Source organism: Capsicum annuum, chromosome 12 (assembly GCF_002878395.1).
Source record: "Capsicum annuum cultivar UCD-10X-F1 chromosome 12, UCD10Xv1.1, whole genome shotgun sequence".
Lineage (NCBI taxonomy): Eukaryota > Viridiplantae > Streptophyta > Magnoliopsida > Solanales > Solanaceae > Capsicum > Capsicum annuum.
Window position 1 is genome coordinate 16,431,198 of NC_061122.1, and position 24,630 is coordinate 16,455,827.

The 24,630-nt window shown below is 30.0% G+C and overlaps 2 long non-coding RNA genes across 3 annotated transcripts; one reads left to right on the plus strand and one right to left on the minus strand.

Annotated features, from left to right (window-relative positions):
• Window positions 1-282: 282 nt before the first annotated feature.
• On the plus strand, window positions 283-3,518 carry LOC107850003. Its single transcript, XR_007048181.1, has 3 exons — window positions 283-2,990; window positions 3,069-3,137; window positions 3,222-3,518. It is a non-coding gene; the product is annotated as an uncharacterized LOC107850003 (long non-coding RNA).
• An 11,380-nt stretch (window positions 3,519-14,898) lies between these two features.
• Window positions 14,899-21,393, minus strand: LOC124889307. 2 transcript variants are annotated; one of them, XR_007048183.1, is made up of 3 exons: window positions 21,200-21,393; window positions 20,200-20,315; window positions 14,899-15,083 (listed from the first exon to the last, which is right to left on the minus strand). It is a non-coding gene; the product is annotated as an uncharacterized LOC124889307 (long non-coding RNA). The 2 variants fall into 2 exon arrangements; XR_007048182.1 differs by lacking the exon at window positions 14,899-15,083 and adding an exon at window positions 18,009-18,117.
• Window positions 21,394-24,630: the final 3,237 nt, after the last annotated feature.

Genomic DNA, 24,630 nt, shown 5'->3' on the forward strand with positions numbered 1-24,630 from the left:
TTACTGAATTTTTAGATGTTGATGTAGATAGGTTGTCTTTATTTGAATTTAGGGATTATGTAAGGTATTTAGGGTATATTCCCGAACAATGCTTACTATATGTTAGACTGCCCAAGTGTTCTATATTAAAAGAAATTAGGTCGACACACTTGACATTTCAAAGAAAATGGATAATGGGCAAGTTTTGGAAGCTTTTGTGTGTCACATGATTGGTGAACCTGAGATGGTCCCACTTTTGAAATTTGTAAGTGATAGAGAAGGGCATGTGGAGGGGGAAAGTGGTGTGTCTTTTAATAAATACACTGAAAATGACATTGAGAGTGTTGACAGGGCATCTAAAAATAGTGAAGATGCCCATTCTTTTGACCAACCTATTGGTCATACTTCTTCTCCTCTTACTGTCCAACCTACTTCTCATACTTCTCTTTGTTTTATCCAACTAACTGATTATATCCCTTCTCTTCCTACCGACCAACTTAATGCTTATGTTTCCTCTCCTCCTACTGACCAACTTACTGCTCATGTTTCTTCTCCTATAGCTGCTGCTCCCAGTAGTTGTACTGCTGCTCTTAGTAGTTCTATTGTTGCTCCTACTAATTCTACTGCTGCACCTTTTGAATCTGTTGTAGATTCAGATGTAGAATCTATTGATGGAAGTGTAGAGATTGGAAGTGATGTGGATGAATATATGGATGAAGAGTTAAGAGGTTTTAAGGAAAAAAAAGAAAAGAAAAAGAAGAAAGAGGAGAGAGAGACCAGTAATTCCTGAACATATTAAGTTAGGAACTAGAAGAAAGGGACCAGATATTAGCTATGATGAATCTGCAGGTGGTGATAGAAATTGTTTGGAGGGTAAGTTAGCTGGTGATGAACCTTTTTACCCATATGATGAAGCAGCCAGCTTTGAAACTGATTCAGATGATGTAATAGATGAAGAAGATAAAGTTGAACAGGTTGAACATAGAGATAAAGCTAGAAGGAGGAAAAAAGTTAAGAGAGTTGCATATAGTTCAGATTGTTAGAAAGTTGTGTGGGAGTTAGGACTTGTTTTTGAAAGTGTTAATGAATTTAGAGCTGCTGTTACTAAATAAGCTATTTCTGAACATGTTGCAATTGAGAAATATGTTAATGAACCTACAAGGGTAAGGGTTAGGTGTACAACTGGTTGTCCATGGCTTCTTTATGCTAGCATTTTTTTCTAGGTCTATGAACTTTGTTGTGAAGACCTACAATCCAGTTCATAAGTGTGATACTATCAATAGGAACATACTTTGTAATACCAAGTTCTTAGCTAGCCACTTCAATGAAAGGATAAAAGAACAATCAGATATTAGAATTTTTGAGTTTCATCTGCTTATTAAGAAGGAGCTGGATTTACATGTTGGAAGAATAGTGCGTAGGAGAGCAAAAAATAAGGTGATTGCAGAACTGATGGGTAACTATAATCTGGAATTTGAGAGAATTTCAGATTATAGAGATGAGTTGATAAGATTAAATCTAGGTAGTACATGTGTAGTGAAGCTTCATGATGAAATATTTGAAGATGGTAGAAAAATGTTTCAAGGTTTCTATATATGTTTTAATGCAATGAGGAAGTCCTTCCTAGTTGGTTGTAAGAAGTGCATTGGTTTGGATGGATGTTTTTTAAAAGGAGTGACAAAAGGGCAGTTATTAGTTGTTGTGTGTAAAGATGGTAATAATCGAATGTTGCCACTGGCATGGGCAGTGGTTGAGATTGAAAACAAGACCACTTGGAGTTAGTTTATCAGGATTGTAAAAGAAGCTCTTCAGCTTGGAGATGGGACAGATTTGACAGTGATAACAGACATGCAAAAGGTAAAGAAATATTGTTTTTGCTTCTGTTTATGTTATAACTATTTCTGTTTCTATTTTTGTTATAGGAATTAGAAATTGCTGTAACTGAATATTTACCAAATATTGAACATAGAATATGTGCAAGGCATGTCCTTGCAAACTGGTCAAAAGATGCTATATGTAGAGGTATTGAGAAGAAAAAATATTTTTGAAGGTGTGCACGATCTACCTTTGAGGCTGAGCTTAGAGATAACATTAGCTATATGAAGATGTTGGGGGGAGAATAAATACTAGATAAGTAGATGTATTTTAATCCAGAAAGATAAAGCAAGGTTTACTTTAGCTTTGGAATAAAGTGTGATGTTGTAGACAACAACATAGTAGAATGTTTTAATGCATAGGTTTTAGGAGCTAGGCATAAGACTATAATTACAATGTTAGAGGAGATAAGGGTAAAAATAATGAAATGAGTGGGACAGATGAAGGATTTTTGTAAAACTTGGATCAGTGACATTTCTCCAATGGCTATGAAAGTGCTAAATGATAATACAACAAGGTCTATGAAGTGCAGCATAGAATGGAATTCTGATACAAGGTATGAGGTGCTTGATAGAGGATATAGGCTTATTGTGGATCTTGCTAGACAATATTGCAGTTGTAGATCATGGATGTTGAAGGATATACCTTGTGCTCATGCAGTGGCTACTCTTCACCATAAAAAAACTGAAACTAATAAACTACATCTCTCACTGGTACAATAGAGAAACTTATATGAACACATATAGTTTCTTCATTTAACTAGTTTTGAATATGAAGATGTGGCCACAATTACAGAATATCTCTGTCATGCTACATTCTGTTAAGAAGCTGCCAGGTAGGCCTGGAAAGAATAGAAAGAAAGAAGAAGGTGAAACCAAAAATAAAACTGGAAAGTTGTCCAAGAGGGGGATTGAGATTTCATGTGGCACTTGCCATAGCAAGGGTCACAACAAAAGAAGATGTCCAACAGGTGCACCTGCTACTGGTACTAATGCAAATTCTGGCCCAAGTTCATTTGCTGATGCAGACCCAAGTGCAGGTCCAAGTGCAGTCCCAAGTGCAGCACCTACTATTGGAAAAGGGAGAGTTCGATTGGAAGAGGAAGGGGTAGACCACCAAAGAATTCTACAGAAAAGGTATTTTATTTAATTTGACAGTGTTGTGAACTAATTATGCTTACCTTATTCTAAATATCTTCTTTTCTTTCTTTTTAGTGTGCTGACAGACCAAGAATGATTGGAATGGGATTACTTCACACACAAAGTGAATGCACAATTCTTAATGTAAGTTTACTACTATATTTACTATCTAAATTTTATTTACTACAATTTCATTTACTAAAGTTGACACTTTCTTCATTTGAGCAGCCGGGAATACCTAGTGAAAGATTCAAAACTATCAAGTCTTCAACATTTGTGACTGAAAATCTCGGATATACACCAAAAACTGGTGTAAAACGGAAAGGAAAAAAAGCTATGACCTCCAGGCAACTACAAGAAATGAGAGGCAGAAAACGAATGCAAACAAGGTCTAAGGCTACACACTTGAGTCAAGAAAGCTCCAATATTCAATATCTATGAGAAGTTGGTGTAGACTGCATTTAACACTGTATAAAGCTTGGCAGTTGTGACTGCATTTAAGACTGTTTTTGATAATTCACTGATGTTGGCAGCTGGGACTGCATTTAAGACTACTTTTTGGTAGTTCACTGATGTTGGCAGCTATGACTGTTTTAAGAACAATTTATTAGTGACAGCTTTGACTGTATTTCGTAACTGTAATTAGTTTAACAGTGCTAATCTTTTTGTAAATGTATTTGGCTGCAAGATGTAATTGACACTCATTTTTGGTTAATGATTATGCAGTTGTAAGTTCATTGTTGCTGAAATTTGTGTTTGTGCTTTTGCAGCAGTTGTGACTGCATTTATTAATGTTAAATTTGTATTGTGATGTTGAAATTTGTGTTTGTGCTTGTACAACAGCTGTGATTGCATTTAGTGTTGTGATGTATACAAATTGCAACACAAAGAACCACTGAAAACAAAACCAAAACTGTCAAGTTCAGCCTTACAATTTCATTATACAACAATTTAATTACACAAACTGACAGTATTTGTCAAAGGTAACACCTAATAATTGATACAAATTTTAGCCCCTTAAAACATAACAAAAACAAAGCAACTTAGTTTAGGGCAGCCTTCTTGGAGCTCCTTCCAAGAACATGAATTGAAATAGAAAAGTAACACCCAAAATACATACACAAATGAGAGTAGTCCATAGTTGTTTTTCCCTTTTCTTGGACTTAGCCAACTTGATCTTTCATTTCTTCTCATTTGCCTTCATCATCTTCAAATTATCCTGAAAATTGTCCATTTGCAATTCTATTTTGTTCATGTCTATTTTGCTCTCCACAGATTTGGTTGTCCTAGTAGTCTTGTCATCAACTATTTTGTGTTCACAAAGTGCACAATTTGTCGAAGATTCAACTCTTTCCTCAAGCTCCCCAATTCTTTCCAACAATTTAGGAATAACAAATTTCAATCGTTCATCAATAGAATCATCCTTCCAAAGTCAAAAATCGCATGATCTAGCATTCTAAAATGAAAGCAATTAGATTCGTATACACTATTCAAGATCAATGTTTGAAGGAAAAATTCACTTACTCCATAGTAAGGACAAGTCCAATATTGTCTACCCGGATTTCTTGAGGTCCATGAAGTCATCAAAGGCAAAAAATATCCATGTTTGCATTGAACCTTGACCAACTCATGATCTTCTTCTTGCTTACAAAGTCTACTTAAACTTATCTTAGTCATTAAAGTACCTTGATTAAGAAAACAAGGTTTAAGAGAAGTTGAACAACACTTGAGGGAAGAAAAAATTATGAAAATGACAACAAAATTAAGACAAAATAATCATCAATATAGCAAGAAATGGAAGTATTAGAAAGATTTAGTTACCAATTCTTCAAACAAATGCTCTTCAATTTCGATTTTGAGAGACAAAATTGGGAATTAGGGTTTCCTTTTGAGCCCCAAATTGGCTTTAAATAAGAATAGATCCGTTGTAAATTAAAAATGATGTACTTTTAGCCGTTTATGTTTGTTATTTAATAGGCTGGACGCGCCTAAAATAAGTGTAACATACGCGCCCAAGAATGGGTGTCGCGGGGAGGTAATAATATCACTTTTATATAGTTTAGGTATGTAATGAGTTACTTATATAGTTTAGGTGTGACTTAAACTTTTTGGGTATAGTTTGGGGTGAAAACGATGCCTTTTCCCCAACAAAGAATAAACAATATTAAAAGCAAATTCGGGTCTTTCGATATGTTATATATATATGGAAAGCAAATTATATTACAAGGAAAATATAAATTTGCAATTGCATTACAAGTGAAGGGATCAACTATTTATAGGCTGCGGCAAAATGGACCTCAACCAATAAGAGATTCCATTAAAGTACTAAAGTTAATGTCTCCATGCCATGTGTCAAAGTCGTTAGTGATGCTAGTTAATAGTCTTGCAATGCCTATTTCCATATAGGTTGGTTCGTGCATCTGACGTGCCCGACCCTCTTTTCTCCTTTGTCTCCACGATCTTGATGATACCACTTTTGAAGTGCCTTCCGAGGGAATCAACTTTCGAGATCTCACTTATCCATCAAACCTCCCCACCTCACACCTGCTCATCATTAGTCCATGGGGTCCGAATAAACTTACCTCGAGCAAATTATTAAGTATATTTAAATCAATTGGAGATTGTTGGATTTTGTTTAAACTAAATTATTGAATATAAGTATTTTATGAAGAGGTGTCTTTTAAATTAAAGGGTGTGTCCTTTTAATTTGTGTCTTTTCAATAAAATGTACTATCCTTTCCACCAATTCTATTTAAATCAAATCTTTTGTGAGTTAATGTATCTTTTTATGCACAACTTTCAATAGAGAAACGTTTTACGACTTTTCCAACAAAAATCTTTTATTTCCAAAAAGATCTAAGTCTAAGTTTTTGGTTTTCAAAAGAATTTCTTCACTATTTGCTTAGTGAAAAATTTTATAGGCTTGTCATATCCACTAAATCTGTTTGCACATAATCTCATAGCAATCTTGCAGAGGAGAGGAAACAAATATCATTTTTAGAAAAACCTTTCCCACGTGTTTCAAGCCTCAAATCGTGTATTTATTGTTCATATAGTCAACTCTTCATCTTGGTGTTCTTCTTCATGTATTTTGTGTTCTTGGTACTTTACCTTCACAAAAATAGAGTTAAAATCTGTGTTCACACCACACTATCTCCAAACTCTACTTATAAGATTATACTAGATCGTTCTGAAACTCATAAGTAGTGCATAGTTGTTTGTCGACTGAATAAAATATACGACAGATTTCTTAGGAAAATAACTACAAAAGTAAGAACAAAAAGGAAACAACTAAAAGTTTTCAAGACATGTTAGGTATCTAACCTTACAATAGAAAGCTATTATGGAAACAAAGTAACAGTGACATGCCACAAGTAAGATCTAGAGAGGGTAGAATGTACGCAACCTTACCCTATCTTTGTGCAGTAGAGAAATTATTTCCCATAGTTTAAAACTTTATATTTAATGTAGTCACTAAACTATTTGTGATAACGTAAAATCATTAATCGGTATTTAAAGTTTATCCACGTGATAATAATAAGTAAATATTTGGACAAAATATTCTAGACTACCAAGGATAAACTTGTGAATTTAGACCTCAGATATCTACGAAAAGTGCATGTTATAGACCCAAATATGAGTGACTTTAGATATTTGACCCCAATAAAAAATGTTTTTAAAAAATAATTTTCCTTACTTTTTAAGCATAGTAAAAGTACCATTTTACCCCTCTACACCTCGAATATATTTTTAAAACTTTCCATACTTATTTGTCTCTCAAATTTTATTTTTTATTATTTTCACTTTTTATTTTTTTTCCTTTAATTTATTATTCTTTTTTTTATTTTTTTCTTTAATTTTATTATTTTCACTTTTTATTTTTTCCTTTAATTTTATTTTCATGTTTTAATTCATTTGTCTTAAACTTTATTTTTTCTCTTTCTTTTTCTCAAGCATTATCTATTTCTTTGTAAAAGTACCATTTTACCCCTCTACACCTCAAATATATTTTTAAAACTTTCCATACTTATTTGTCTCTCAAATTTTATTTTTCATTATTTTCACTTTTTATTTTTTTCCTTTAATTTATTATTCTATTTTTTATTATTTTCACTTTTTTATTTTTTCTTTAATTTTATTATTTTCACTTTTTATTTTTTTTCTTTTATTTTATTTTCATGTTTTAATTCATTTGTCTCAAACTTTATTTTTTCTCTTTTTTCTTTTTTCTCAAGCATTATCTATTTCTTTTTTTATTTTATTTTTTTAATTCATTTGTCTTTAACCTTTATTTTTCTTTTATTTTTTGTTTTATCAGTTCTCTTTTTTTTCTTCATTTTTCTCAAACTTTATTTTTATTTTTTGCTCTCATTTTTTATTTTCTCAAATTTTTAAATTCTTCGCTTCTTTTTAATATTGATTTTTTTCTTTCCTTTTTCTTTCTCACTCTTTTTTTTATTTCTCTATATTGTTTGATCATTTTTTTCTTTTTTCAGTTCTCCTTTTTCCCTATTTTTTCAAACTTTATTTTTATTTTTCATCTCATTTTTATTTTTCTCAATTTTTTTTAATTCTTCACTTTTTTCTTGATCTTTATGTTTTTTCTTTCCTTTTTTTTCCTCAATCTTTTTTTTATTTCTCTATTTTGTTTGATCACTTTATTCTGTTTTCCGACTTCTATTATATTTTGCTAATAAATAAAAAATTGGATAATCCACAAAGAAATTTTCTTTTTTTGACATCAAAGCAAATTTAAGGGCATGAATTGTTGTTACGAAGTTCTTTGAAAATTCTTGAGATAAGTCGTGTCTCTAAGGCGAGAGTTATAGAATATCTCATAAATAAAGATATAATGTGGTAGTGTCAACTCTTGCCCGTGGGGCATAATTTATTATTTGAAAGTCCTTGAGCAAAGTCTTGAATATCCCATAAATGAAGACATAACGTGGTAGTGTCAACTCTTGCCTGTGGGGCATAATTTATTATTTGAAAGTACTTGAACTAAGTCCTGCCTCTAAGGCAAGAGTTATAGAATATCCCATAAATAAAGATATAACGTGGTAGTGTCAACTCTTGCCCGTGGGACATAATTTGTAGTTTGAAAGTCCTTGAGCTAAGTCTTGCCTCTAAGGTAATAGTTGTAGAACATCTCATAAATGAAAACATAACGTGGTAGAGTCAACTCTTGCCCGGGGAGCATAATTTGTAGTTTGAAAGTCCTTGAGCTAATTAAGTCTTGCCTCTAAGGCAATAGTTGTAGAATATCTCATAAATGAAAACATAACGTGGTAAAGTCAACTCTTGCCCGTGGGGCATAATTTGTAGTTTGAAAATCCTTGAGCCAAGTTTTCCCTCTAAGGCAATTATTGTAGAACATCTCATAAATGAAAATATAACGTGGTAGAATTAACTCTTGCCCGTGGGGCATAATTTGTAGTTTGAAAGTCCTAGAGCCAAGTCTTGCCTCTAAGGCAATAGTTGTAGAACATCTCATAAATGAAAATATAACGTGGTAGAGTTAACTCTTGCCCGTGGGGCATAATTTGTAGTTTGAAAGTCCTTGAGTCAAGTCTTGCCTCTAAGGCAATAGTTGTAGAACATCTCATAAATGAAAATATAATGTGGTAGAGTCAATTCTTGCCCGTGGGGCATAATTTGTTATTTGAAAGTCCTTGAGCTAAGTCTTGTCTCTAAGGCAATAGTTGTAGAACATCTCATAAATAAAAATATAACGTGGTAGAGTCAACTCTTGTCCGTGGGGCATAATTTGTTGTTTGAAAGTCCTTGAGCTAAGTCTTGCCTCTAAGGCAATAGTTGTAGAACATCTTATAAATGAAAATATAACGTGGTAGAGTCAAATCTTCCCCGTGGGGCATAATTTGTAGTTTGAAAGTCCTTGAGCTAAGTCTTGCCTCTAAGGCAATAGTTGTAGAACATCTCATAAATGAAAACATAATATGGTAGAGTCAACTCTTCCCCGTGGGGCATAATCTGTAGTTTGAAAGTTCTTGAGCTAAGTATTGCTTCTAAGGCAATAGTTGTAGAACATTTCATAAATGAAAACATAACGTAGTAGAGTTAACTCTTGCCTGTAGGGCATAATTTGTTGTTTGAAAGTCCTTGAGCCAAATCTTGCCTCTAAGACAATAGTTGTAGAATATCTCATAAGTGATAATATAATGTGGTAGAGTCAACTCTTGCCCGTGGGGCCTAATTTGTAGTTTGAAAGTCCTTGAGCTAAGTCTTGCCTCTAAGGCAATAGTGGTAGAACATCTCATAAATAAAAATATAACGTGGTAGAGTCCATTCTTGCCCGTGGGGCATAATTTATTGCTTAAAAGTCCTTAAGCTAAGTCTTGCCTCTAAGGCAATAGTTGTAGAACATCTCATAAATCAAAATACAATGTGGTAGTGTCAACTCTTTCCCATGAAACATAACTTGTTGTTTGAAAGTCATAAGTCTTGCCTCTACAATGTAGTAGTGTCAACTCTTGCTCATCAAATGTAGCTTACTATTCGAAAGTCGTAAATCTTACCTTTATAATGTGATAGTGTCAACTCTTACTCAGGAGATGTAACTTGAATGAAAGAAATCGAAGAAAAGAACAAAAATAATAAAAATTGCAAAAAAAGAAGAAAATGAAGAAAAATATTAAAAAAATAAAAATCAAAGCAAATGTAGAAGTTGAGAGAGACTATGAAAAAAATAAAGGTTGATGAGAAAAAGAAAGATTAAATAAAAATAAAGGTCGAGTAAAATTAAAAAAGAAAAAAAGAAAAATCAAAGAAAAATTAAAAAAAAGTTTTTTTTCTTTTTATAAAAGTAGACGTTAGGTGTAAAGAAAAAAAGTAAGAGTTGAGAAAAAAATAAAAAGAATAAAAAAAAAGGAAAGAAAAAAATAAAATAAAAATAATAGTATAAAATAAAAATAAAGAAGTTGAGAGGAAAAAATTAAGGGTTGAGAAAATTAAAAATAAAAAGAGAAAAGAAAAAATCAAAATCAAAGTGAAATTAAAAAAATAAAAAAAGAAAAGTTGAAAGATATAAATATGGAGTTGTTATCCATTATGAGGATCATTTATGTAATTTACTCCATTGATCAGGGGCAATTTTGTCCAAAAAAATACTAGTTAATAGGTAAAGGCTATTTTAAGAAAGTTTTTTTATTTGGGGCTAAAATTTAAAAGTCACCCTAATTTGGATCTATTTTTTAGATTCACCCAAAGATATCAGTTGTGCATGCTTACAAGTTACAAGAATCAAACATATGTTAACTATACCAATAAAAAAAAAAGAGAAATTGAAAGGAGAAAAACTTATCCATATCTTTTATATAGGGAGAATACTCACAAAAATATCTGAAATTTGACCGGATTATCAGTTGAACATACTGAACTTTGCGGGAGTCCTATTACCCCCCAGATTTATTTTTTTTGTATTTTAATGGCATATATCTGCCCACTTGGATCATTGTGTGTAAGTCACGTGCATTGAGCGCGTGAAAAGTGTTAAAAATGTTATAAACTCTTTTTTTTTTGCCAAACAACCCCTTAATTTTCATTATAAACCTTTATTTTATTTTATTTTGTTTTGTTTTCAATTAAAATACTTACATAATAATATATATACTCATCATATACACACACTCCACCTACAGTGAAGAAAGTGACCAAAGCTTCAATTCCACAATCATATATGTACTCACTGTATCTTTGATCAATTACACACACTCCACGTTTAGTAAAGACACTGTGTTGTTGGTGTAATTGAAATTGAAATTGATGGGTAGTTTTTTTTTTTAAAAAAAAAAAAAAAAATTGGGTCAAATTGATGTAATTAAATTTGATGTATTGAAGATGACCCATTTGGAGGGGGTGTGTGATGAAATTGTATTTAATTTCAATTCAACAATGGAGCAACCTTGGTGAATAAAATAATATGAATTGGGTGTGTTCGATGATATTGTTCGGATCAGAACTTGACAATTTTCAGTCCATTTTGATCTTTTTATCATTGTTTTTGGCTTTCTAGATCTACCTCTCTTGGATTATTTTTTTCTGTCTGTGTAGCTCCCACGTCTATGTGTGTATGTTGTGGTTTTTGTGTGTGCATTTTCCGATGAGGTGAGTGTTTTTCAATGATGTGTGTGTATCTGGGTGTGTGTTGTATGATCTCTGTGAGTGTGTGTGTGTATGTTTTGTGAGGTTTTCGAGAAGATGACCCATTTGGTTGTGTGTGTGATGAAATTGTGTTTAATTTTAATTCAATAATGGAGTAACCACGATGAATAAAATAATGTGAACTAACTAAAAGCCAAATTTCAAGAATTAAGAATCAAGATTTTGGTGAAAAATCAAGATTTTTGTGATTACCAGTGTTTTGAAATTATTTGTAGTATTACCAGTGTTGTTTGTAGGAGGACTATGGTTGTAATGGTGAAAATGATGAAAATGGAGAAGAAAGGGCGCGTGTGTCACACCTCCCAATGCCAAATCTAGGTATAGAGTTTTGGGGGGAGGGGGGGGGGGGGGGGGGAATAATTCCACTTTAAAAAAGTTTAGGGGGGTAATAGGACCTCCGCAAAGTTCAGTATGCTCCATTAGAAATTTGATTAAAGTTCATGTATTTTCGTGGGTATTATCCCTATATTTTAAACAAGTTGACTTGAATAAAATAATCTGAAAGTAAATAATTAAGCATCATCAACTCTGAATTGTGCCTACATATAGACATGGTGGGTAAATTATGTAACAACGGCCTAAATTTCATTTTTAAAATTATGTAGCTTTGGATGCATATGATTGAACTTTTTAAAATTTCATACTCGCACGTTGAAGTTATTTTAACAAGATAAGTTTTGCCCATCAATTTTAAATCTTAGTGATTCATCGAGATTTCACAACCTAATGTTGATCGTCAATTTATTCCTAAAAAGTTTTCTTAACGAGTTCAAAATTTAAATGGTGACACAGAAAGTGTCTATTTGTGTAAATCTCCCTGTAGCATAAGCTTGTCAATGGCACAATGAGTCTCAACGAGTTTTTCTCAAACTAATCCTTTCGTTATTAAATTCCGATATGTTGAAAAATGTGTAAACAACATAAATTCCCTAGTTAATGAAACTAATTACACAAAATCCCTTTGTGTTTTCTCTCTCCCGATTTTGGCAAAGATACTCATACATTCGGCCTTCTATTATACATTGATCGAATGTATGATGAAACAACTAATCCTAAATTTAAGGTAAGAGAAATCATAAATTATTTTACAGTTCCTTAATTAACGACAATAATTAGCTAACATTAACTCGTTTATGGATAAAACTAGTAACTGATGTTTGAATTTCAAAAATTTTCTTAAACACCAATTTTTTTTATTTTTTCTAGGAATCATGATCTGAAAAGTCAAAAACAATCAATTTCTTCTACATATGTTCTTCAATACTACTAAAATCAATATGAATATCCCCATATTGTTGCGACATTCTGAAATTTGGGAGTCAAAAATTAGTTATCAATCATATAAAAGTGACGCAATAATTGTTTTGGAAAGTATAACTTTCTTGAAATTGGTTACTACGATCGCCATGGAATTGGATATCACGAAGTACGTAAAAAAATTGAAGTTAAATATGTGGTTGAAGGAAATTCTTCTCCAATTTTCATAAGGAACGACAATGGAGTGAGAGTTTACGTTGAGTTAAAGAAATAATTTTCTGAATTTGTTAATTTTTTGCTTTGTATTTTCACTTTCGACAAATTCAGTAAGGAAATACAGTTTGATAAAGAAATAGGTGTTGTATTGTGTATCGATTTTATTTGTTGATCTTATAATCTATGGTAATATGATTTTAGAGGTTTTGAAGAAGTTTATGCTCTAAAGTTGTGTTCTGTGTTGCTGAAGCTCATAAAAGTATGAATGTATAATGTGTTATTATACATTCATGCCAATGTATAATGAAACTGTGTCAGTCCAAGAAATGTATGGTAATATGGTTTTAGACATTCTGAAGTAGTTTGTGTTTTATAGTTGGATTTTGTGTAGTTGAATAATTAAAGTACGAATGTATAATATTTGATTATTCATTCGGACAAATATATAATGAAAAATGGCGCAGTGCCAGAAATTGTATTTTGTCTATATATATATATTTTTAATACTTTTGTTTAATACATTGATTTAGTGTAAAAAAATTAAAGTTATATACTGAATTGTCGTAACAAAGACTGCAAGTAGGTCTTGAAGACGTCTTCTATGAATGAATCGAAAATGTGCCTAGTAATATGTCTAATGGGCTGCAGATCTAGGCCCTCTGGTAACATGGTCTCTATATGGCCGGGCCAATTGCCACAAATTAATTTTACTCTTTCACCAGTTGCATCATGTACTATCCATCTAGAACTTGTTGATAATGATAAACAATGAGAAAAAGTTACAAAAGAGCAAAGAAAAATAAATATTGTGGCTAATTGCACCATGTTTTTATCCGAAGAGTATCAAAGAATATAAGCCGAGGGTATATCAAAAATAGCGATTACACTTACGAAATAAAGTTGGTTATGTTGAACGAAAAGAATTGATTGATCTCGTATATTTATAGCCGTAGTTAATATTGATGTTATCGGATAAAATAAAATTTATCTCAAAAAATTAATCCTTATCTAATCTATTGAGGAGAATTCTATTCGAATTATAAGTGGTAATAGCTTAAAAGAATTTGTATCCTATCAGGTTATGTAAAAGATTATACTTAATTTATCACAATAAGTAAAACTAGTTGAAACAAAATATCGGTAATTTACTATAACGTGAAAAGTTTGTAGTATGTTTTGGGTCAAATGTACACCATCTCTTAATTTATATCCAATCAAGTCACTTAAAAGATAAATTATCCACAATTTCCCATAATATGTAAAGTTGGTTGAAAAATAAAATAGATGGTTTACTATAACCTGTTAAATTTGTAGTATGGTTTGGTTCACAAGATACACGTTCTCTTTTAGAGTCCTAGTTAACAGATAGTAGATTGGTATGAATAGTAATAGATAGGACTATAATCTATATTTGTATATCATGTAGATCGCTTCAAATTGCGACCTATTATTTACTTAATCGGCTTCAAGTTAAGTGATATTTTTGCTTCTCGAGAGTCAATCAAACAGATAAGTCAACTCAATATTACTAAAATTATATATTCAAAAATTATGTAAAAAATATAATAAGTTGCAACTCTATTCATATCAATATAACAGCATACTCAATGCAATTCTACACATGGGATCCTATCAAAAAAATCTCTTGAACTCTACTAAACATTGGCTGATACAAACTTAAACCATTGAGTTCGAGAATTATCAATACTTTTTTCATCTAAGCCAACACATTTCCTAACCAAAACTTTAGATGAAGAATAATAAGTATCATAATCCAAACACAACTCCTTCCCATTCTCATCAATATTCGAAAGTTAATGATTTGAAGCAAGCTTTTATGTACTTTGCTCATTGCAATCTAAAAATAACAGTTAAACCTGTATGGGGGTAACTTATACATCTAAAAATTTAAATCAGGACCATAATTAAACAACAGATATAAATGTATGATGGTTATTTATACATCTAACAATTTATATCAGACCCTAAATAAACAACAATTACACATGTATGAGGGTAACTTACACATCTCAAAATTAATATCAAACCTAATTAAGCAACAAATATAAATGTATAAGGGTAGCTTACACATTTAAAAAGTAAACTATTGTAATGTATAATGTCACCTTATACAAAATTAATACTTTATAAGTGTTTGTTTTTTCATAACTGTCAATGTATAACCTATAGAAATATATTTCAGAATACCTACATTATACATTAGTGAGATGAAATAGCTAATGTATAATGTCTTATTATACATATGTCAACTTATACATAAACTCATAATCAATATCTTTGGAAGACGTGGTCGACCGGAATCATCAAACTTCTTCTTACTTGCCGCTTTAGAACCTGATTTCTTCGATCTAGAACTAGCCGCTTCCTTCAATTTCTACATTGTTGCCAGTTCGTTTCGATACTTTGAACGATTCTCTGCGAAATTGGGTTCTTCGCAATCAAATGTACTAGGAACAAACCCAACGGGAATATCTTATTTTTGAGAATCTAACTGACTAAGTCGTAAACTAAAGTTAGGACGAGAATTCATTACCAATTTTACACTATATCGATTAAGCAAAAGCAAGTACAAACCAAGAAAATAAAAAATCAAACTTGTAGTATATGAAGAAAAGCGAAAAAATCAAACTATGAAAGTTGAATATACTTGCAAAATACCGTAATTTCATAGAAACGAACAGGCAATAAGAGAATAAATTAAACAAATCCTAAATTGGTAAAGTTGAAAAAAAAGAAGTAAATCAATAAAATCAATTAAAGCTTCAAAACTTACAAATTGATAACCTCCAAGTAGATTACTTGAATTTTGCCGTGAAAAAAGGGTTTCAAATGTGGAGAAAATATAGTGTGTAATGGGAGCAGATGGGGAGCAAAATACGGAAAAAAATATAGTGTTTTAGATGTATAAGGTTTATGAGAGAGAAAGTAACAAAAAAGGGGATTTATGTAATTAGTTTGAAATTTGTGTAAATACTTTACCAAATTGGTATTTAATGTAATAAGGTAACTTTAGTTTGTGTATTTATGTAAATTTTAGTAAAAAATAATTGGGATAATAATTATGACTCTAAACACTTCAGCCAACTAGTTACAAAATATGTATAAAGTGTATAGACAGTGAATACTTTATACAAAATATATATTGAAAGTGTATATCTTATATATATTTTGACATCTCAGTGAACTAGTTCGTTGATCCGGGGAGGACCTATGGCCTAATTTGTGGTTCTTCGATATCCATTAAATTCAATTCAGATTAGGTATAATTCTATAAGAAAATGTATAAAAACTGGTATAAGATTTAGAAAAACACCCTATAAACCAAGAAGATAGTTGTGTGCTTTAATTTTCAGGCAGAACCTTAAAGTCTTTGTGTATCAATATATGTGTTTGAGCCTCCTGGGCGCCCAGAATTCTAAATCCTAAAACTGCCACTGCGTTCACCGAATCATATATAGGGGGAAGGACATAAATAGTACTTCGAAAGAAAGAATTGACACAAAAATGACCATTGAATTTTAATTTCATTTTTTAGCCATTTCCTAACAGCTTTATACAATATTGATACAAATTTGATACATATCTTATACAAATATGTATTCTATACAATGAAGATACAATTTCTATATGCGTCTTATATATATATATATATACTAGTTTAGTGTACGTGCGTTGCACGTGTATCTTACGTCAATACAAAGGATTATATACAAAAATATAAACATAATAATTTTCGGGGCAAATGGTGTTTTTAAAATGAATTTATACGTTCATTTTAAGATTAGGGTATGATTTCATATAGATTAACAACAAAGAATTGACGTGAAAATGATGCTTGATAAATAAAGTGAAGGATCAAAAACACACCTAAAGTATCTCGATGTTTTTAATTTTCTATTTGAAACGGTCTTTAGTTCCTCTAGGTATAAGACTCTCTATATTGAAAAAAAAAACTAAAATTAAATAAAATGTTACGATGCTAAAACCTAAATCTAAACCTAAAGACAATCTACTATGTTCCTAGGTAAGATTAAAACTCTATTTCTGCTTTTTGTCTAATTTATTCATTCTCTTCAGATTTCTATTACTTTATTTTCTTCTACCTATTATTTTTGTTTGTTATTATTCTGATTGTCAAGAACTTCATAGTAGAATCATAAACTCGTGAAAGTTAGTATCCTAAAAATATTACTAATTTTATAAGAAAAAGTTAAATAGTTGTAATCTAAGTTTATGGGATTCATACTACAAATCATTATTTTTTTCTATCGACAAACAGGTTGAAAATTTTCTATGATGATTTATGAATAAAATGAAAGATCGACAAAATACTCAAAGTATTTTGACCTTTTTTAACTTTCTACCTGAATTTCACCAGACACTAAACATATAAATGACAATGTAACAAAGAATTCATACTACTACTCACTCTTTCATGATTTTTCTCTATCAACATACAACTTGAAATTTTTATGATGACTGATGAATTAAGTGAAGGATAAACATACACCTAAAATATCTCAACTTTTTTTATTTCTACCTATTTGACCACTAAGGTCATTAGCCACTCAAATTTGATGCTCATGAAAGTCCGACACTCTGAATGTCAGTCCATCTAAAGACATCAGTCCCTTGACAACAACATAGGCAATAACCTCAACACCAGCTTCAGAAACCAACTTGACACTAATATGTGTCCCAGAATTTGCATTCTATAGGCATAACAGGGCAGAAACTTAAGATCAATGAACAAATACTCTAGAAGTATTCATATAAATAGAAGAGATTTATACATCTAAATGATCGTCTAAGATAAATCATGAAATCTCATATGACAAATTACTTTTTCATTTTTCTCTATTGATAAACAACATAACAATTATTATAATGCCTTATGAATAAAGTGAAGGATAAAAAATACACTTAAAATATCTTGATATTTTTAGTTTTCTACCTGAACTTTAACCAAACACTCTATAAATATAAATGATCGTCTAAGACAAATTATGAAATCTCATACTACAAATCACTATTTTCTTTTTATTTATGGTCAAATAACTTGAAAATTATTATGATAAAGTGAAGGGTCAAAACCACATCTAAAGTGTCTCGGTCTTTTTAATTTTTTAACTGAACATTCATCAATCACGTTGTACATCTAAATGATCTTCTAAAACAAATTATGAAATCTCATATTATAAATTACTTTTTTCATTTTATCTATGGACAAACAACTTAAAAATTATTATGACGGCTTATGAAAAGTGAAGGATCAACAATGCACATTATAAAAAGGGATCAATAAACACAATTAATGATAGAAAAAGAATACAGCAAATCTTCATATTTTTCTTCATCTTTTTTTTTTAATCTAAAATATACATCTTCTTTGTTGTCCCTCACAATGCCTTACAACAACGTAGCTTCTTCAGGTTTGCCTTCTCTTCTCCTAAAAGAAGTTAGTATGCAATGTTGTGAGAAAGATAAGGAGAGAAAATATGCAAGACTACGAAGCAAAAAAAATACCAGAAGCTTAGCAACTTTCACTTGAATCTATTATCTAACATGCTTCTCTACCATGTGGGGCAACAACATATTCCTATATAATCAAATTGATGGCAATTAGAAATAGAAAAGAATTACATAAAATGCCTACTTTTTTAATGGCGATAAATGTACAGGTGGACGTTCAAGCAAAATCCTAGCAATTATAATAGCCTACAAGCACAACTACTATCGTTAATAACAAAAATACATACGTACTCGTAGAACTTACACCTGCCCTACTAGATTGTTTTTGATAAACCCTCGGTTCAAATAATAGTAATAATAATAACAGAAACAGATGCAGTCGTCATAGTCGTAGTGGTCGTAGTAGTCGTAGTGGTAGTAGTAGTAGTGGTGGTGGTAATGGTAGTGACATTTTTTATGGTTACACCATCTTTATCAATAATAAGACCAACCTAAAATACAAATCATATATCTTTCCTTTATCATATATTTTAGCATTCCTTAATTATTGGTTCTCTTAATATTTCTTACTAATATATCTTTTCTTTTACCACAGATTTTAGAATTTCTTAATTATTAATTCTCTTAAAATCTATTACCATATATTTTAAGACACCTTAAATAAATTATAAGAAAAGAAACTTCAGACAAAAAAAAAAAAAAGTTCAAGGAACTTTCGTGTTCTTTATGGACTAAAATCAAAGTCTTAATAGTAAGAAAATAAATTTAAAGACTTACGTGTTTATTATGGACTAAAATCAAAGTCTGAGTAGTTAGGAAATAATTAAAAGATAATTTTTAAATCTTAGAAAAATAATTTTTTAAAAATATTTTTACATATTAAGAAAAAAGATTGAAATTACCATACAGACCAACTTCTAGCTTTGCATCTGCTCTTCAACTGCCACAAATTAGAGTCATACCACTATTGTAATACATAAATAATTTTAGCTCGATCAAAATAATTTGGAATATAAGAAAAACCACATCAACATATTATCAAGAAAAGAAGAGAACTAAAAACATTGTATATAGTCTCATTAACTCATTTAGAGTCATATTTCTAACTTGCGTCCCTTTACAATTCAATCTTTAAATCAACATATTTTGAGAAAATCTCATTCATGGTCACTTTAGCTTTGTGTCCATTACACAAAAAATATTTTTTTTTCATTACACAAAAGTTATCTTACTCTTTTTCAGTCATCAAAAAAGTCACTTTGATCGAATTTTATAATAATTTCACCTGAAAAATAATGTGGGAGCCTTAATTAATGCATTTGCTTTATTAAATAAAGTTAGGATTATATACTAAACTAAGTATTTTCCTACATATATGATATATACAGAAATTTTCCCTTTCTACTTTCAAGCATCCCTACATATATACGAAGATTGTCAACTTAACAACGAATAAAAGTGAACAAAGTTTTTCAACAATCACACATATAATTATACTATTTTTCTAAGAAATACGTCTAAAAGTCAGCAAATATATTTTTCAAATAAATGCAAAAATTGTAAATCAAGCTAACAGAACAACCAACCAAATTAACATCAATCCAAACGCTTTCAGAAGAACAAATGATAGATCCATGTATGCCTTCTTATTTTAGAAGCGGCTTGATTCATTAACCAACAAATATCAAATAACAACATATGAGAAAACAATCCATTACATATGGCAGCAAAAGAAAGTTGTGATCTTAAATAGGAATAATTTTAGTTCATCAGACTACATCTAACTCTCGAAAAATATTCAGAAAAATTGATTAATACACTAATAGAAATTTTCAGCAGATCCTCACCAACTTTTGCTCACCACAAAAAAGAAACATCCTACCCGATCTGAAATTCTAACATACAAATAAACCAACATAAATTTATGTACATACTATACTCTACCATCAAACTTTTCTTAAATTTGTACATATACCTAAAAAAATATATCAAAATAGAAGAAAGTTGCTACCCTATTAGTATTAACAACTGCGATTCAATTATTAAATCAAGAACAAACCTTTTCCAATTTGCAATTTCGAAAAACATCCAACTCAGTAGGTCCAGAAGTTGAAATTGGCTCAGATATTCCATAAGCAGTAGTCATTGCCTCCAAAGTCCAGCTAACACAAATTACTACAAAATAAAGAAGTAGCCATGATCAATCAAGATAGGATCAAGATTAAACAAACTTCTATCAAAGTACCACAACATATTAATTTTTGATCTCTCCCTAAGAGTAATACACAACAATAAAATAAATAATATAAAGAAAAAAATATTAGACCATCTCACAATAATACAAACCACCTCGTTAATAATTTTCTACACGTTCTGCACTAAGTAACCAACACAGATAAAATGCATTTATCATCTATTATTATAGTAGATACCGATCAAATAACAATATTCTTTTTTCAATTAAAAAAATTTGTATTAAAGAAAAAAAATGCAACATATGTAACTTTAATCACCTTGACACGGGATCATTACATATAATTAAGCTTCATAAAACTCATGCAACAATATAAGCTTACATAGTTCTCCAACTTTGCTTCGTGTGTTGTATTTGTCTGTTTTTTTTCTTTTTTTCATCTATGCATGGGTAGATATAGGAGTGAAGGGGTTGTAGGTTTTCAGTTTAGGGGGAACGATGTGAGTAGGGGGGAGGTTGAGGAGACACTGTGGACCTTCTCTATTTTCAAATTTTTAATAGTTGATACATATAATTTATACTAAAGAAGATTTTTTTCTTTTTTAATTCCTGAATTTTAAAAGTAAAATTGAAGGAATATTTTACGTGATTTCACATAGATCTAAAACTTAAATAATTATTTGAGGAAAAAAATAAAAAAGACTATTTTATGGAGACTTTTAATAAAGGTTAAAAAATTTAAATTCGACAATATCGATCACTGTTTTTTTTAGATCTTTAAAGTCTAAATATACATATATGTAGTAGTAATTAGCTAACAATATGCCAATAAAATTAAACATAATAGGAGTACTAAATTTCTTACCCTCCATTGCATGCAACATATGAACACTTTTGAAGGAGGACTCAGTCATTCTTATATTAGCATGCTCGAGCATATCACCCTCTACATCATAATCGACGTATTACACCAATTTGATTTACTTTCACTTGCCCTATAAAATAATTTCATTCTGGAAGAATTCTTTATATAGAGAGATGGAGAGCAAGTGCATTTTTTTTCTCTTCACCAAAGATGCACCATAAATCCATAGCCCAGAGCCTATTAAAGGAATAGATAAACCTAACGATATGTTACTTTTTTCTCTTATCAATATGATTTTTACATATATTTTAGGACTCTTAACTGTATTTTTATATATTTTAGGACTCACATATTTATTTATTTTTCATATATTTATTTATTAAGATTCTTTTCATATATTTTAGGATTTCTTAATTTAATAAAATAATAATTGAAGAAAAAAGGGTGAAAAGATGATTTTGTTTAAAGGGTAGACTTTTAATGAAGGATAAAAAGGACAAACGTCAATTATAAAGGCCTTCACACACACACACTATATATATATATATATATATATATATATTATACAACAACGATACAAATTCTACGCACATCATATTATAAAATGCATATTCTATATAATAATGATACAATTTTTACCCATAAATTTGATGCTCTATTTTTTCACAAACCATATCAGTATGGTATATATTATATTAATATGATATATGAACTGTATCTAAACTATCTGAATCAAAATGATCCAACTTATGAAATATGATAACTGGCATTTAGCTATTTGCTTCTGCTTCATTTAATTTATTGTTGGATCATTTGTGTAACATAAATAATCTAACCTTGTGAAATTTAAAAGATTATGGACAAATATGCTACCAAACTACCAACCACGTCCAATTTACATGTTATTAAAACCAAGCTATAATTTCAAATGAGCCAATGGTAATTCGATCTTTAATCAAGTTGAGTTTTCATTCTTATATAAGTTCTCTATTAATTGGTTCTTCCATGGTAGTCTTGGGCTTAAAGTTACACAAATGCACATGAAACTTCATTATTCATTTTTTTTATTCTACACGACTGACTAAACCATACATCAAAAAGAATTTTAGTCGTGAAGTCAGTCATTAATATTGAGCGTAGGATTAATTAGAGGCGAATCTAAGATTAATTTTTGGGTGCTTCAGCATTCGTTAAATTCGATGAGCATTAGGTATAATTATATAAAAAATATATTAAAATCGGTATAAGACTTAGAAAAGCACCCAGTAAACCAAGAAGATAGATAATCGCTTTTGTTTTCAGGCGAAACTTTAAGGCTTTCAATGTCAATATATGTGTTCAGACCTTCCCGAACACCCATGATCCCTAAATCCTGAATCCGACACAGAGACCAATTGAAGTTTTGATTTCATGAAAAGACCTTAACTTTTACTTTATTTTAATATAGTCTGAGATAATCATATCCTCATTAGTGACTTGCACATAATGTGGCCAAGATTTGTGCTGGTACATGTTTTGCTGCTTCAGTATCTTAAAGATTACCTTTTTAAAAAAAATAAAATTATATTGGCAGTAGTTATATTAAATTACTAATATAATCTCAGACTATTCTATAATAGCTTTGTTTATTTTGATTTTTTTGGTTTATATAGACATAGAGTGTTATACACGTATAGCATTATATATTTGATGTTCGACTATTTTTTGGTTTTATAAGCAAAATTATCCTCATTTCTAATTTATAAAAGTATTTCTATGGAAAACTTAACTTCGACATGTATTCATTATACAAATGGAAATGTCATTTCTTAATGAAGCTTCATATGTAGAAATCTTTGATATCAAATGCTAGTTTCATCACACTTTGTATATCAAATATATTAGTGATAATATTAGAGTTTTTATTTCTATAGATAATTATTATAATATCGAAAATAAAAGTAGCTTTTATAGAGAGGTAAATTTTAGAGAGGTAAATTTTACAAAATGCGTATGGCTATATAAATTAATGTTATTGTTATAGGTAAAAATGATGTACTGGATAGGTAACTATAACATAAAAAATTAATTTTAAAAAAAACTTGATTATTATGTTATTGTTACAGAGAAGTCTGACGGTAATATCTATTCTCAACACAGAAAGCAATAACATTTAGCTGCAACCCAAACACAAAATAGGAATTTAGTGTAAAAATTTCACACCATCAAAATAGTGTTTTTTATTACTGAAATCACTTAAAATCTCAACTTTTATTAATCGTGAAAGATTTGGAAAAATTAAGATCTCTTGATCACTTACAAAATTTAAAAAAAAAGAAAAGATAATCTTTCAAATCTTTTATGTGTAAAGGCAAAGATATCTTCTATTTAAAAATGAAATTTCTAGTAAAAAACCATAAAACTTAGATGTTATAAATGAGTTACAAAAACAATTCTCTTACAAGATTCTGTAATATTTTATTTTATTTTTTAAAAATAAAAGGTTCTTGCTAAGGTGACATGAAATTTACATACCAATAGAGAAACTTGCCAAATTACAAATTTTTACCAAATGTAGGTAATTATTCAACTTAATTAATCATATGACATTGACACCTCTATTGAAAAGAATTTATATGACCTAATATATTGGAAACCACCTAATACCGCACATGCAATTGAGTCACTAAACACATCATTTGTGTGTGGCTAGGCGCGTAAAAATCGAACCGTTAAGTCAAATCGAATTGAGGAAAAAAATCGACTTTTGATTTGACTTGATTGGTTTGGTGTTGGCAAAAAAAATCAACCATTCTTGGTTTGGTTTGGTATTAGCAAAAATAAAATCAAACTGAACTCAAACCGAACCGACGTAATACAAATATAATTTTAATTTTTTATACGTAAAAAATACAACTTATAATCTACTTTCTAATTACTTTTATTATTTTTTTATATTCATAAAATAGATATATATTCCTGGGCCTTTAATTATAGTATTTTTCCATTAATAACAAATTAATACAAAGCCCAATATTAATATAAAAACCTAAAATTCTATAATTGCTTCACTTGATACATTTTACTTTCCAAGTTTTCAGAGAGTTTTCATTATTTTCTCATCTTACTTTCATCTTACTTTTCTCATTCGTCAAGTTGTGATTTAGGTTTGTTTCTCTTCTTTCTCTTTGTTTTTTATGGAATTATGTTATAATTAATTACTTTATGGAGTTAAATTTTTAATAAATTGTCTCCAATTTTTCATTTTTTTGTATGCTCACATTTTTTGTGAAGGGAATTTTTAGACAAGCTACAGTGGCTAGTGACTTAAAAATTGAACTATTGGGTATCCACATAATATTACTGAGAAATAGTAGTCTAGACGTCTTAGTAATTTGCCAACTTAATTTTTATTGAAACTACTCAATGACCATTTTTTTCTTTTATCTTTT